Source organism: Melitaea cinxia, chromosome 9, assembly GCF_905220565.1.
Source record: "Melitaea cinxia chromosome 9, ilMelCinx1.1, whole genome shotgun sequence".
Classification (NCBI taxonomy): Eukaryota; Metazoa; Arthropoda; class Insecta; order Lepidoptera; family Nymphalidae; genus Melitaea; species Melitaea cinxia.
Window position 1 is genome coordinate 14,334,520 of NC_059402.1, and position 15,793 is coordinate 14,350,312.

The following is a 15,793-nucleotide window of genomic DNA, read 5'->3' on the forward strand; positions in this document are numbered from 1 at the left end:
TGCCCGTCTTCGGCCTGTGTGCTTCAAAGCCAGCGGTTAGATGGTTATCTCGCCATCGGTCGGCTTCTCAAGTTCCAAGGTGGTAGTGGAACCTTGCTATCCCTTAGTCGCTTCTTACGACACCCACGGGAAGAGAGGGGGTGGCTATATTCTGTGGTGCCGTAGCCACACAGCACAATAATAAATACAAATACAAACTAATATTCTTGTTCCACTGGTGTGCTGTATAAATTTTTATTAAATTATTACAAGAATATGAAAGAAATATAACCGTAAAATGTGAAAGAAAATATTGCCTCAGCCGCGGCATATAAAATAAACAGACCTCTCGCCGGTTTCTTTCTTGTATAACGAATATGATTACACGAGTTTTTATTTCTACATAAAACTTGTATGAAAATTAAAATAGAAAATATTTGTTTTAATAAAATTAATAAAGATATATATTTATATTTTACAACCTGACAACTGAATATTTACAAATTATATCCACGTGGAATGGTGCCAAGAATGCTGGCAGCATTTCGCCGTTAAATCGCCATGCCGATTATCCAGACTTCTTGCCACTAGTAGAGACAGTAAGGCCAGGATTATTTATTTAATTAGTTTTATTTATAAAACTGGCTTGTACAAAACAATATTACTATGATTATTTTTAAGAGCGTTACTTAAGCGTTATAACTGATAAAAAAAAAGTTTCACGTACACAGACTATATATTAATTAGTTTCTAAAATTCAAAAACGTAATATAATAATGAAACCTATCATGAAACGACCGGACTCATGAAAAAGCATAGTACTGTAAGAACCATACTCAAAATAAGTAGATACAATTAAACGCTATCAATACTAATATTACGAAGAAGAAATAATTGCACGCCTCCAAGGAGGCTGTGCTTTACTGTCACAAAATGAAATATTCGGGAAGCGCTTACTCTTAATCCTTTATATTTTTATAACAATTCATTAATATTCTATAAAATACACAGCGCCGTGTGGTTACGGTATTAAGAATATAGTCATCCCCTCTCTTCCCGTGGGTGTCGTAAGAGGCGACTAAGGGATAACACAGTTCCACTACCACCTTGGAACTTAAAAAGCCGAACGATGGCGGGATAACCATCCAGCTGCTGGCTTTGATATACACAGGTCGAAGACGGGCAGCAGCGTCTTTGGGACGGCAAACCCAGCTCTGCGGTCACCAACCCGCCTGCCAAGCGTGGTGACTATGGGCAACACACATGAGTTCACACCATTTTGGCGTGAACTTGTGGAGGCCTATGTCCAGCAGTGGACTGTGATAGTCTGTAATGATGATGATGATGATGATGATGATGATATAAAATACACTTTTGTATCTAACAATAAATTAAATGTCTTTGATTTTTTTTTTGAATATTGTAGTAAAAATAATCGATTAAATAAATATTATGTAGAACGTCAACATTTTGGATATAAGGAAAGTAACGCAAGAATCATTCGACGAAATCAGCTGTTTTTTTTATTATGCCAGGAAACTATTAACCATGAAACCTATGGAATATGTAGGCTGAAAATGAGATTTTCTACTGTGTATGTAGGAACTTCACCTACGCTAGCAGTACGCCATATTTTAAAGGAGAATACGCAAGTGAAGCCAGGGCAGGATAATAGTTACATATATATGTGATCATTATATTATTAAAATATAAAAGAGAAAATCCTTAATTCGACAAAATTATTTTTATGCTACGCGTTGTTTAAACTTAAGGTTGGTCCCTAAATTCATTGAATACCATTAAAAGAATCATCACATTGCTAAGAAAAAAATTAAACACAAAAAAGAGCTTATGATGATCGTTTATAACGATTACGAATTAAAATAAAATCCCAAGTTAATAATAACAATGACAAAGAAAATAATAAGATAAAGAACGGGAAATATTACAGTCGTCGTCTTGTGAAACAATTACTTTCTTTATTTCATAAAAGATACACTTAAAATAAATACATATAATAATACGGAACTTAAAAATAATTTCATAGTCAAGTTAGATTTCGTAAAGTATTTTTGTATAGCAATAAAAAGTGTGTATGTCAGCTCCGACACACGAATGGAGTTTACACCTTTAGGTCGACTCTCTAAATAGGCAAAAAAAAGGCTTACTAGTCTAAGAAAAAGATTAATACCATATCAGATGGTAAATAAACGAATCATAATTATAACGTTATTACAAAACGTCATCGTCTATTGTATATCGTTCGTTCTTTGTAGTTTATCTTTCCGATAGATGGCGTTACGAGAAACGTAACGAGGTCATTCGTTCAGTAGATTTTCCTCCTCATATTTTTCATACCAGGGGCCTTGTATAATTTAATTACACTAACTATACTTTAAAATAAATATTGTTATAAAGTATAATATAGTAAAAATATAGTTAATGTATAACATAAGACTTATTACTCTTTATAGTGAATAGATTTTTTTTTTTTGTAAACGTTTACAATAAATCTACCATAAGGATATGGTTGATATAAGAGCTAGCCGCCGTAAGTTATTTTCTTTTGAAGGGTTTTCTTGACACCCTATACTTACTTTCTAAAACTTTTATTCAATAGAGGAAATTCGGCAATGAATCACGTCCAACTTTTGAGGTAATAAATAAAAAAATATGGTTACTTTAAGGCTATTCCGGCCACAAATTGTATTGACTTTACCCTACCCTTGTCAAGCCGTGATTTAAACGAATCCTTTCGTGGTAGCCGTATTGATAATGACCTCAGTTTATTATAGCTACCGTGTTGTGTATTGAAATAGCAAAAGTTGAACAATAATGAAAATATATATAAATTATTTAAGTTATAAAACCAACTGGTAAAATAATTTTCCATATAAGATCTACGTCAGAGCAGAAATAGGGTTCTCTGTAGTTAAAGCACTGAAGGCCCACCCCTTTAGTTAGGAAAACTTACGCATGAAATACGTCTCACCACTGGAAACTGCAGCGTTAACAGGTGTTCCACCAAATTGATAGATATGATTATGTTAGTAGGGGTAATGATAATAATAATAAATACTCTTTATTGTACACCACAAAGAAACATTACAACAAAAGTGATACATGAAAAGAAAGATGTACAAAGGGGTGTTACAGGTTTGTAGCAGATCAGAACCGATAACTTTCGAAATTCCTACGTGGTCTAATATTTATCTAGCTATGTAATTATAAGCCTCTGACGATGAGAACTTACGTTTTAAGTTAGAAATGCTAAGTATAAGAAAGGTAAACATTACTTGACGCGAGTCTGGCCAACTTATACGTTTGTTTTGTTGTTACAACTTTTTCAGACCCATTGTTTTGGATATTGGCATCTGTCTTACGAGTACATGTTGTTTGCTTTAGGTGACGAAAGTTTTTGAAATACCTAAGTATATTATGATCTGTTCATCTGTTTCTGTTGTTTTGTGGTAGTTGTGATGTCCATGGGTGTGGAGAAGGATTCTTTCTATTTACCATCTCTCGTTTGCATATCCTAGCGCTGCTGGATATTGTTCAGTAACAAACGTATATATATATATGAATGTTGTCTGTTTGTCCTTTATAGAAACTAACTCGTAAACTATGCATTTGATCATGTCATGATCTTCAGCAAAGTGTTGTGCATGAGCCCATAAAGGTTTCTGAGTTGGTACGACAACAAAAAAAGCGTAGCAAAGCGCACAGGGCACACATAGCTAGTTTAGATTAAAACAAAGTGATACTGAAGATACCGAGAATTTTTTCAAAAAAGATAGCTGGTTCTCAATTCCACAGTTTTTTTTATGTGTGTAACCTCAGAACTTTTTACTGGGTGGACTGATTTCGATAATTCTTTTTTTAATCGAAAGGTACTTGTTATGACATCATATATATATATATATATATATATATATATATATATATATACTTTTCAAGTGGTCCCATTTCAATTTAATCGAGATCTGATAAGTGCTTTTCGAGTAATAATTCGTATTTACTTGACGTTTTTTTTCGTCTACGTACGTTGTATTATTATTTTTAGAAAAAAATCTGAGGTAGGTTAGTTGGTTGGTTGAAAAATCGTATAAGTGAAATGCAAAAAAAAATTTTTTTCTTGAATTCGGCGATGGTTGTATATTTTTTATGTCTATCAATCGACACTAAAAAATTATGGACAGCTTTAGAAAAAAATTAATAAGTAAATTAAAAACAAATGCTTTTAAATTATTTCGTTAATAATGTTATGTGACAAGGTTGTTACAAATGTTTATAGCATTTACTTATATTAACGTATTCAATATGTTTGTGTCATGAGAATACATTTATGACAATATTTTATAAAGTTTGCGGACATAAGACCCCTAACTTTTAGGGTCATACCATACGGTGCTGTGTTTTTACACAGCTGCCGTTTTTTTTACATTAGTTGGAAAAATCATTAAATTGAACTAATGTTAATACTAATTTTAGAAAAGTTTTTTGGTTCAAAAAAATTTCGTTATACATCGCAATTCGTAAACATTTGTATTATCTACTAATCTTTTAAGTATTAAAAATTAATTTACTTTATTTTAATAAGAATTACCAACAGAATTATATCTTTAAAAAATTATACAAGTATGATGTTTTTGTGGTTAAGTACTACGTATACAGATTATACGTATTACTTTAAGGCGTTCACAGCATTCGTTTTAGATAAGTAAGTCTTCCGATTATGATATAAACTTAAATGTTTCGAAGAAAACTAAAAGGTTATGAACAAAAAAGGATAACTCATCGCCAAAAACTAAATTATATAAATTACTAAATAGAATTATTAGATTTAATGTTTTAACTCTAATTTATTTTACAATATTTTTTTTTAAGTCGATGCGAAGGAGATTTGTTTTTTACAAAAAATATTGAAAGGTTATTTATTCACGTTACAATTAATGTAGGTTGTTAACGTGTGTTTATATAAAAATCTTGTGACAACATTTATTTTAGTTTAACCGTTTTTCTGTTTATAAGCTAAAGGTTTTGCAATAAGGTCACATACTGAGACGAATTTGTACGAAAGTCAAGTTAGAGTTACAGCGAGGTTATAAAAGTTCGCTTCACTTCACGCCACCGGCACCGGTGAAGGTCTTAAATCTTATCCAACTCGCAATAAGCGAAGAAACGGGAGCTACACAAATGATCTTCGACTTTGAGTTTATTTTGCTTCTTCATCTACAACGCTTTTATTAAGTGAAAGTATACGAAAAAAGCTGGAAAGAATTCGTATTTATAATTGTCAGACTTACCTTGTTCAAGATTTCCTGTTGAGTTTAATTAATTAAATTCAAAATAATTTTGTTATAAAGTTTTTATTTTTACTGGTGCGTACCAGTACCATTGAAAAATTATTGGCACTATTATAAGACGAGTCATCGTTTTGCTATAACAATCTTGTAATCCTACAATACCAACTAATGTATACTATTTTGGACTGGACATACATAAATAAATAAATTTTTAATCTTTTATGAACACTAGAACAATTATAAGAAATCAGAATGTTGAACAATAAACATGTTTTGTTTTTGGGTATATTGTCTTAAATCTTGACAAAACGAAACTAATAATTAAAACTTTATCAGCCTGTAAATTTCCTGATGCTGGACAAGGCTTCTACGAGTACACATAATGAGTGAAGTGATGGAGCATAAAACGTCACACTGCTCCACTGCTGGGTATGGTATCTTTTTAACCGACTTCTAAAAAAGGAGGAGGTTCTCAATTCGACTGTTTTTTTTTTAATGTATGTTACATCAGAACTTTTGACCGATTTCGACAAATTTTGTTTTAATCGAAAGGTGGTGTGTGTCAATTGGCCCCATTTAAATTTATTTGAGATCTAACAACTACTTTTCGAGTTATATCTAATAATGCGTTTTTACTTGACGCTTTTTTCGTCGACCTACGTTGTATTATACCGCATAACTTTCTACTAGATGTACCGATTTTGATAATTCTTTTTTAAGCTATTGCATAGCTTCTATCGCGGGCCTTGAGCGCGGGGACCGAATCCAGAAATTCCGTAACGAAAAAAACCTCACGCTCGCCACTCCGACGGGCACGGAGGTGTGGCTTGAAGGCCGTGCATCGTCTAACGTCGTTTCAGTTCGGCAGTCTTCGACACGGCGTTGTGTGCCTGCGTTAAGTCGCAAACTTATGTTTCTTATTTCAGTTATCATAAACCTATAGTTTCAATGATAAATATTCCTGAATAACCAACAGTTACTGTAAGATAATAAAACCCACATGTATTGTAAAATAATAAAAATATTTTAAACAATATTAACTTTTTATTTATTTAATAAAAGAAAAAAAAATGTTTTCTTATCGGTCACCACGCTCAAAAAATGTAACTTGAATTAATATCAAAGAAAAAGAAATACTGCATAAATAAAATAAATAAATAATTATAATTGCATAAGTTGATACAAAATGCTATGCAATAGCTTTACCGCGGCAGTCCCCGAGTGCCACACGTTATTTTTGTTGGAAAGAGGATATTCCTAGTTTGATACCATGATAAGGAAACCAGGATCTGATGATGAAATCCCAGAGAAATCGAGGGAAACTCTCGAAAATCCGCAATAACTTTTTACTGGGTGTACCGATTTTGATAATTTTTAATTTGATCGAAAGCTGATGTTTATCATGTGGTCACATATAAATTTTATCGAGATCTAATAGCCACTTTTTGAGTAATCTCTGATAACGCGTAGTTACTTGACTATTTTTCGTCGATCTACGTTGTATTACTCGTCGATTTAATTGAAGTCGGTTTTTTTTTGTTTGCGAGCAAACACAATTATCTACCACGGGTAACGATACCTGACGGGTATCTATGATTTACGTGTTATCTGAGGCATATTGGGGGAGTTATACAGATATAAACAATTCAGTCCAGTTTTTAGTACAGTCCAGTAATAAGCGTTTGTATAAATATCTGCTCCGAGCGGAACCAATAACACTATAACCGGTGTTGAGGCAACACATCACCGCTACTCTGGTATAAGAGGTCTCACGGTAAAGAAACGAACTGTGAGAAAAAGAAAAAAGCAGCAAAACATATACTGTCGGTGAAAAAGCAATGTTTACGGTTTTTAGTTAGTCAAAGGCAAGTAGAGTATTGTAGCACATATATATTCACATCAAAGGGATCTCTAAGACGGGTGAAAGGCGTATCTCTACAGTCGGGTACCGACGTTGCCTTGGGCTCAACTTCCGCAACCTAGTTCTCTTTGGTTTTTCTGACATTAACACATACAGCAATGTACTAAGTAAAATATCCTTTAATGTACTAGTTCTGTCCGTTAGCATTGAAATTTTGATGTTAGGCTATGCTATCTCGTAAGTAATCGTGCAATTTTGAGCAGAATACTTAGTATAATAATAATTTAAAATATATATCTGAATATTATTCTCAAGATATAAAATAAATAAATTTAAATTTTTCTATCTATAGTCTGTTATTTTTTTAACAAACGAGAACTGAATGTCTCCCGTACATTTTTTATATTGACAGAGTGAGTTAGAGGTGAGGCGAACGCCTTTGTTCTTGGTTTGAAATTTTAAAAGTCAGTTCATATTGAATACTTCTATAATTTATTGTGGAGAACGCTTTAGCCTGTAATATCCCACTGCTGGGCGTAGGTTTCTTTCTCCATGTAGGAAAAGGATCAGAGCTTAATCCACTACTCTGCTCTAATGCAGGTTGGCAGATATATTCCCTACTATGAGTAACGAACGCTATCAAGTTACTGTAGAGAAAATGAAACTATTTTTAGCTGACTTCAAAAAAAGGAGTAGGTTACTCAATTCGACCGTATATGTACCGTATATATAATTATGTATGTTCGGGGATAACTTCGTCGTTTACGAACCGATTTTGATTCTCTTTGAATTCTATTTGAATTATTTGAATTCTCTTTTGTTGGAAAGGAGATATCCCAAGTGTGGTACCATGATAATAAAACTAGGATCTGATGATGGAATCGCAGAGAAATCGAGGGGAACCCTCAAAAATCGTAGTGACAACTAGTGCGTTTGTTAATTTTCTTCGTCAACTTACGTTGTATTACTTGTCGATTAATTGAAGTCGGTTTTTTTCCTTTGCTAGCTATACTATGCACAAGAACTTATAAATAAAATAATTAAAATATAATTCTTGTAATCATAAAAACTATCGTCATTGCTTCTTTCTGATGAACTTATTCTGATAACACATTTTTATATAATTGTTTAATGAAACTGGTAAACTATTATAACAGAATTGTTGTATCCCGTATGGTCTAGTGGCTAGGATACCTGGCTTTCACCCAGGAGGCTCGGGTTCGATTCCCGGTACGGGAAAGACTCTTTTTAATATGTTTTTTTACATGTTTTATATTTTAAATTAGGTGTCCAATTAATTCTTTACAGAAAACTTCCCTTCTTTTTTCTTGCTTTTAAATTTTAGTGGATGTTTGTTAAATTGTTAAATTTAGGCAATTGTTATGTTTATATTCATATTTTAAGAGCATATGATTATATTTAAAATAATGTAGAAAATATAGCGTACAACCCCCACCTACTTTATGCATTTTCTTCTAAGAAATCACAGGTATAGCGAATTTATGATTTAAAAAAAAAACACTTCTATTCCATGGACCCCGATCATACATATATATTTATGTATAATATATATATAACGATTGAATTGAGTAGCCTCCTCCTTTTTTTGAAGTCGGTTAAAAAGTATAATGCATGAAAAATATTGTTCAATATTTAATGGAAAACAAAATATCTAATTTCTTTCCAGACGTCTCCTACATATCCTACATACGAAATCTGTTTAAGCGTCATTTACCCGGTTAATATCTTATATATAAAATTCTCGTGTCACAATGTTAGTTAAAATACTCCTCCAAAATGGCTGGACCGATTTTTATGACATTTTGTGTGCATATCGGCTAGGTCTGAGAATCGAACAACATCTATTTTTCATACATATAGATATAGGGGGCGTGGAGGGGGGATTTAGGGGGCTTATAACATATATGGCAAAACAATGTTTGCGGGGTCAGCTAGTATTTATATATACTTTAACAAACAAAAACCGTCGGTGTTTATTGAAATATATATTAATAAACTAAGATTAAGACGTATGCCTTTTTAGAAAAAACCCTCACAATTACTCCACATAAATTATATATCATTTTATAGATTATTACTTGCTCTACCGGCATCAATAACTAAAAAAATTGTTGTTGCTTTTGTTTTTGTAAATTAATTAACTATTAAAATTGTATATACAACGGCTTTAATTTTGAAACAACGACACTTATTTAGTGCGAATTATTATTATTTGCGATTTGATCTGTAAGCCGATATGAGATGACTTATAGCATTATATATATAAATTTAGTTCAATCTTTTGGATACCTACACAATTTTTATAACATTTGATTAGAACATGCGTTTTCCGTGGGTAAAATAGGATTTCAATATATTTAGTAGGTAGGAGGGGTTGTTTATTTTTAGTAACAGGTGTATTTGTAAAATAACCAAGAAATCAGAAATTTTGTGACATATTGGAATATTGACCTTTAAATATTCAAAATACTATTAGGTTGGAAATAAGGTTTCTTCGTATTCTATAGGTATAGGAATATTTGTGTACCATTTTGTTTGATAACTTGCCGCCATCTCGTAGGTAGAGTGACAGGATTTTGTTGCTGCAGAAATTTTAGGACTTCTAATTAAAAAACCGAGACAAGTAGTTTTGACAGTCCTCTCTTGATGTTTACTTTACACTGCCTAAAGAATTCTGATGAGACCGAAACAGATGAAAATCTGAGGGTACAAAATCGGGGCTATATGGTAGATGTACCTATTAAGACTTCCCAGTAAAACTCTCTCAATTTGCGTTGAGTGGATAAAGACTTATATGGTCGATGGTTTTGCCCGGTAGTAAAAATTCATGATAAATAATGTCATTGTAATTTCACCTCAATTGTAATTTCACTGTAATTACACTTAACATGACTTTATCGTAAGTCAACTCAGGTTTTGAGATTATATACATTCTTATCGTATGTAATCGATTTTTCGTAACCAGTTATCAATCTCTGCAAAAAAGGTTTGATATCATTACGACTTAAGAGCAATTAGTACACGGTTCATTAGGTTTCGTTCAGCGAGTTTATGTGGCACCCATATATCGAGCTTTTTTGTATATCTACTTATCCAGCCTTTTTAAATGGATCAAAACTGCTTACAACAGGATAATCTATATTTATTCCAGTAAGATAATCGATTGAAATAAAGTGGTAATAGAGAAAAATAAAATTTTACAGAAAGAGCAATAAACAGTTTTTCTGTTATATCGCGTGTCTTAAGCAGGCTATATAATACATCATTATTTTCAGCACTTTTACGTAACACGTAGCTATAAAATAAATTAAATATCACGCGCAATTTTAAAGAAATTGACAAAAATGTGTACTACTAATTTTTGTATTATGTGTATACTAAGTAACGGCAAATAACCATTTTATTACCGTGTCACACGTAAACAGCACTTAAAATTCGTAATTAAGTTTGTAAATCAAGTTTACGTAAAATCGTATCGAAACTTAGGCTAATAATAAAGCAGTAATGTACGTTTACCGACCAACACTTACCCAACACTTTGCGGTAACGTGTGTTACGGAAATTAATTATCCATTTTTTTACGTAAATAAAATGGTATAATGACTTACCAGCTTATTGAGATAGATGTTCGTTCCATATTATATGACTAGGATATTATTATGGGTTATAACTGTGATATGATTTCCGGAGGGTAAAAATAACATTTTTTTAACTACATGGGTATTTAGACAAAAAAAAATCCTAAAAAAAAACAAGGGGATGTATTACGACCTATAGATGCCGAAAATGTAAAAACATTAAAACCGTGGTAATAGCACTTTACAACATTATTCCCCGGGGGCGTCAATATGCACCTTTTTCATAATGATTTCAATAAGCAAATCTCCATAAAAATATTCTGTTTTTAAGCCTCTGGGTGACAAATAATCATGTAGTCTATCTGATGGTGAGCGATCACCGTACTCGTAGTATATGGACGCTTGCAGTACCAGGATGCGTCACAAGCGCGTAGCCAATCCTACCCTCCCTGTCTGCACTATTTTGCACGACAAAATTAGAAAATAATCGCTATATATATTTTAAATTTTGACTGGAATATCACTCAGCGAATTATTATTGATACGTTACTCAAAATTGACTCAAGATTCCGCAATGCTTGAAAACGAAAGTCTTTGAGCAATGCTTCCTGCCTGTGTTAACAGCCGAGACGTAAACACTGACGAAGGGACTGGTTCACAAAAAAGTCACTCAATGTGCAATGGAACGGGCTATGCTTGGGGTTTCTCTCAAAGATTGGGAGACTATCCGCGAAAGAACGAAAGTAACCGAAATAGCCTACAGAATGAGCAAGTTGAAGTGGCAGTGGGTTGGTCATCTGTGTCGCAGGACCGATGGCCGTTGGAGCAGACGGCGTCTTGGCAAACGCAGTGTGGGACGTCCTCCGGCCCGTTGGACCGACGATCTACGTAAGATTGCCGGTGTAGGTTGGATGAGGATTGCGGAAAACCGGGATGTCTGGCGTGAATTTGGGGAGGCCTACGTCCAGCAGTGGACCGCAATTGGCTGAATTGATTGACTCAAAATTATGACCAGGAGTTTAACTACAAGGACAGACGACTTTTACTAGAAAGACATACATTTTGTATCTTAATAATTACAATTAATAATATACATTTTGTATCTTATTGGTTACTTGTTAATAAAAAAGAGTTAGTTCAAACACAAAAAAATAATAATAAAGAGAACTGACTTTTGTATTTTAAAATTTTGATTATAGGTATAACTATTTTGAAGTTCATGACAACAATGATTAATTGTTTCAACAATTCAAGATAAGTCAACAAATAAGACAAAGAAGACAAAATAAGTCAACAATTTTGTCAAAATGCCTATACCTATAATATAAAAATGAATGTTTGTCTGATGTCCTTTATAGAATCGTAAACTATGCATTTGATCATGTCGTCATCTTCAACAAAGTGTTGTGCATAAGCCCACAAAGGTTTCTAAATTGGTACGACCAAAAAGATAAAAAAACGCAGCAACGCGTGCAGGGTACAGCTTTTTAGTTATAAAAACCAACGTCAACAATATACTACTATTTCACATTATGCACCGATCGAACCGAGGATAGAGATTGTAATAAAAAATTTAAATGTCTTTTATTTCCAACCGTCAATATTAGAATTGCATGTTATAGCCAGCGGGAAGAAAACTCAGACAACAAAATTGATCGCTCTCTGAAAAATAACAGTAAAAAGAAATCGTAAGATAGAATTTATCAGAATGAAATTAATATACCGTAAGTTCGTAACCCAAGTAAATCGAAAAATATTATATAATTATAAGGTTAGCTAACAAACCCATATATTTACTCGTAATTGAACTTTGGGTGTCTAATTGTATGTACAAAACCTTTAGTGATGTCTTGATTATCTTGGATACGGCATATTTGAATTTAGTAAAAGACTAGCAGCGCCACGCGATTTCAGCCGCATAATTTCTAATTCCGTGAGAATGTTGGGATAAAAGTAGCCTTTGCACTATTTTAGATCTCCAGCATGTACGAACCAATTTTCATTAAAATCGGCCCAATAGCTTTTATGTGACAGAGCAACAAACATACATACATCCGTCCTCACAAACTTTAGCATTTATCTATACTAGTATTATAAAGAGATAAAGTTTCTATCTTTGTTTGTATGTAGAGGGTAATCTTCGTAAGTACTGATCCGATCACGAAATTTCTTTCACTAAGAGAAAGCTACACTATTCAGGAGTGATATAGCCTATATTTTATTTTTATTGAACAAAAATTCAGTGAAAAATAATAGTGTATGTAAATCAAGTCGGAGAAATGCGAGCGAGATGAAAACTTTACTCTATATTTGCATCACAAAAATAATAATTAATTCCCAAATAAGTGGGCACGGGTCAGCTAGTAATTTATAATATTGTTAGGATTAATAAAAATATTACATAAAACTTTTGTACATTAATTTCTTACAGAATCATGTATAAATATTCTTGAAATACAGCACACGATATTAGACAAACTATTGCCCCGTAATATAATTTAAACATATCTTGTTAAAGAAATGTATTCGTTATATAAAACATTAAAGCTAAGTACAGTAAGAAAGAGAGGCTTATAGGTTACGTATTTACGAATCAAAAACATCAAAGAAATATTCGAATATTAGATTATTTTTATTCAAATCTTTTGGTTGAATAAATATGAATCTGAAAGTTAGGGTTGACAGTATGGCAACAGAAACTCACTTGTATTACGTAAGAACTCTTTGGACAATCTTATCATGAATTTTTTTCCTGAGTAACATAAATAAACAAACCTTTTATATTAAGCAAAAGTTTTATATTAAATTTTTAAACATTATATTACTTTTGATGCTTTTTCTTCATTCAACGGCTTTCAATGATGCCTAAACAGCACAGACTATTTCGCCAATATTGAGTAGAATAGAGTCTATAAGAAGGAGATTGATCGTTTCAGCCTGTAGTATCCCACAGCTGGGCCTAGGCCTCTTTCTCCATATAGGACAAGAATCAGAACTTAATCCACCACGCTGCTTTTTATTCACACATGGAAAAATCCAATTATATAGACAAGTAATACAACGTAGGTAGTCAAAAAAATTGACAATGAAATAAGTACGTCTTATTAGAGATAACTAAAAAAATTACTCATCAGATCCCAATAAAATTTAAATAATACCACATAAACAGTATTTGATTAAAAAATCATCATAATCGGTACCCTGAGTAAAAATAAATGCAACAAAAAGACAGTCGTGTGAAAACTTTCTCCTTTTTTGCAGTTGGTTAAAAATAGTTGTCATGCGATTTTCAAATTTATTGTCAATGACTTCTGTCATATTTATTATTAATGTCAAAATGAATATCGGTAACCGATTAAGTATTGAGTGGTAGATCATTAATTAATTTATTGTTTTTTTCTAAGTGAAAATATCTTTGGCCGCGTTGGGCACTTTTTGGTAGGGGAAAATCTTATGGGTTTGCGTCGCAGACATGCTCATGACTGGCACGTATGGAGCGGCCGCGTGCTGTGCGCGTTAGACGCTTTTTGGATGGGTGAAATCTTGTGCGTTCCCGTCACCGACATGCTTATAGCAGTATATCTTTATTCAAACATTATAAAATTTCAAAATTTTAATACTAAAGTTCTAAGTTTTCACTCCTATCGGCAGTCTCTAAGCCATGTTTTTTAAAGAATAAATCGAATTCGTAAAAATATGTCACATAAACGTAAAAATTTTAATCGAAAAAGTTACCAGATTGATTGTTTTTCAAATTGAAATACGGCTGTACCAACATTTGCATGTAAATGAGCGATTCTTCGATTCATATACCGTCGCTTACTAAACAGAATATCTATTGAATTAATTCTGATGGATTAGGCTTTATCGTTCACGGTGATCGGTTTCATTAATATTAAATATTGATTATATTGGTAATTTCATTCGTTTTAAGCTACTTAAAGGGTATATAGGGGGATAGTATTGATGGATGGTGTTTTTTTATTACGAAATTCTTGAGGTTTTAAGTTATTTATTACTTAGTTACAAGATATTTAAGAATGAGTAAACATTGATATAATCTAGTTTTTTGCGTTTTATTTTAGCAAATTAAATATGTAGATTGTAGTTATAAACATGTTCTCCTATATTTGCATTATGCATGCATTATTATTAACTGCTAGACAAAGATGTATATTATATTAGTTTGATATTTCGTTTAGAACGATTAGATTAATTTAAATGTTGCTGCGTGGCCGGTGGATATATAAATTACACATGTACTATAATTTCTCACGAAAACAATGGGTTTTACATTTTATATATAAACATTATACACTGGCTCCTATTAAGGGCTGGGATGATTAAGACTTCTTAACAAAATGAACATAGGTAGTCCTCTGAAAAGTTCATATACATAGACGGGAGGCATTTTCATTTCTAGCTGTGTAAATCAGAAATTGGTTTTCGATTTTTTCGTGTGATATATGAAATCGACTGGCGATATATCGAGATACTGAAATGTATGTAAGACGCGGCAACGATGACCGTTCATGTCCAGGACCAGAGAACAAGATCTATTTCCCTCCGGCATGGGGTAAGACAGGGAGATGTTCATCATTACAGCCTATACAGTCCACTGCTGGACATAGGCCTCCACAAGTTTACGCCAAAAATAGCGTGAACTCATGTGTGTTGCCCATAGTCACCACGCTGGGCAGGCGGGTTGGTGACCGCAGTACTGGCTTTGTCGCACCGAAGACGCTGCTGCCCGTCTTCGGCCTGTGTATTTCAAAGCCAGCAGTTGGATGGTTATCCCGCCATCGGTCGGCTTCTTAAGTTCCAAGGTGGTTGTAGAACCTTGTTATCCCTTAGTCGCCTCTTACAACACCCACGGGAAGAGAGGGGGTGGCTAAATTCTTTAGTGCCGTAGCCACACAGCACAGGGAGATGTAATATCACCAAACCTGTTTACCACTGCGCTGGAGGATGTCTTTAAGACCTTAGATTGGGGGGAACGAAGCATTAACGTCAACGGTAAATTCATCTCTCACCTTCGTTTCACTGAC

The 15,793-nt window shown here is 33.1% G+C and overlaps 1 non-coding gene across 1 annotated transcript; it reads left to right on the forward strand.

Moving 5' to 3' along the window:
* The first annotated feature begins 8,313 nt into the window (after positions 1-8,313).
* On the forward strand, positions 8,314-8,385 carry Trnae-uuc. Its single transcript has one exon. It is a non-coding gene; the product is annotated as a tRNA-Glu (tRNA).
* Positions 8,386-15,793: the final 7,408 nt, after the last annotated feature.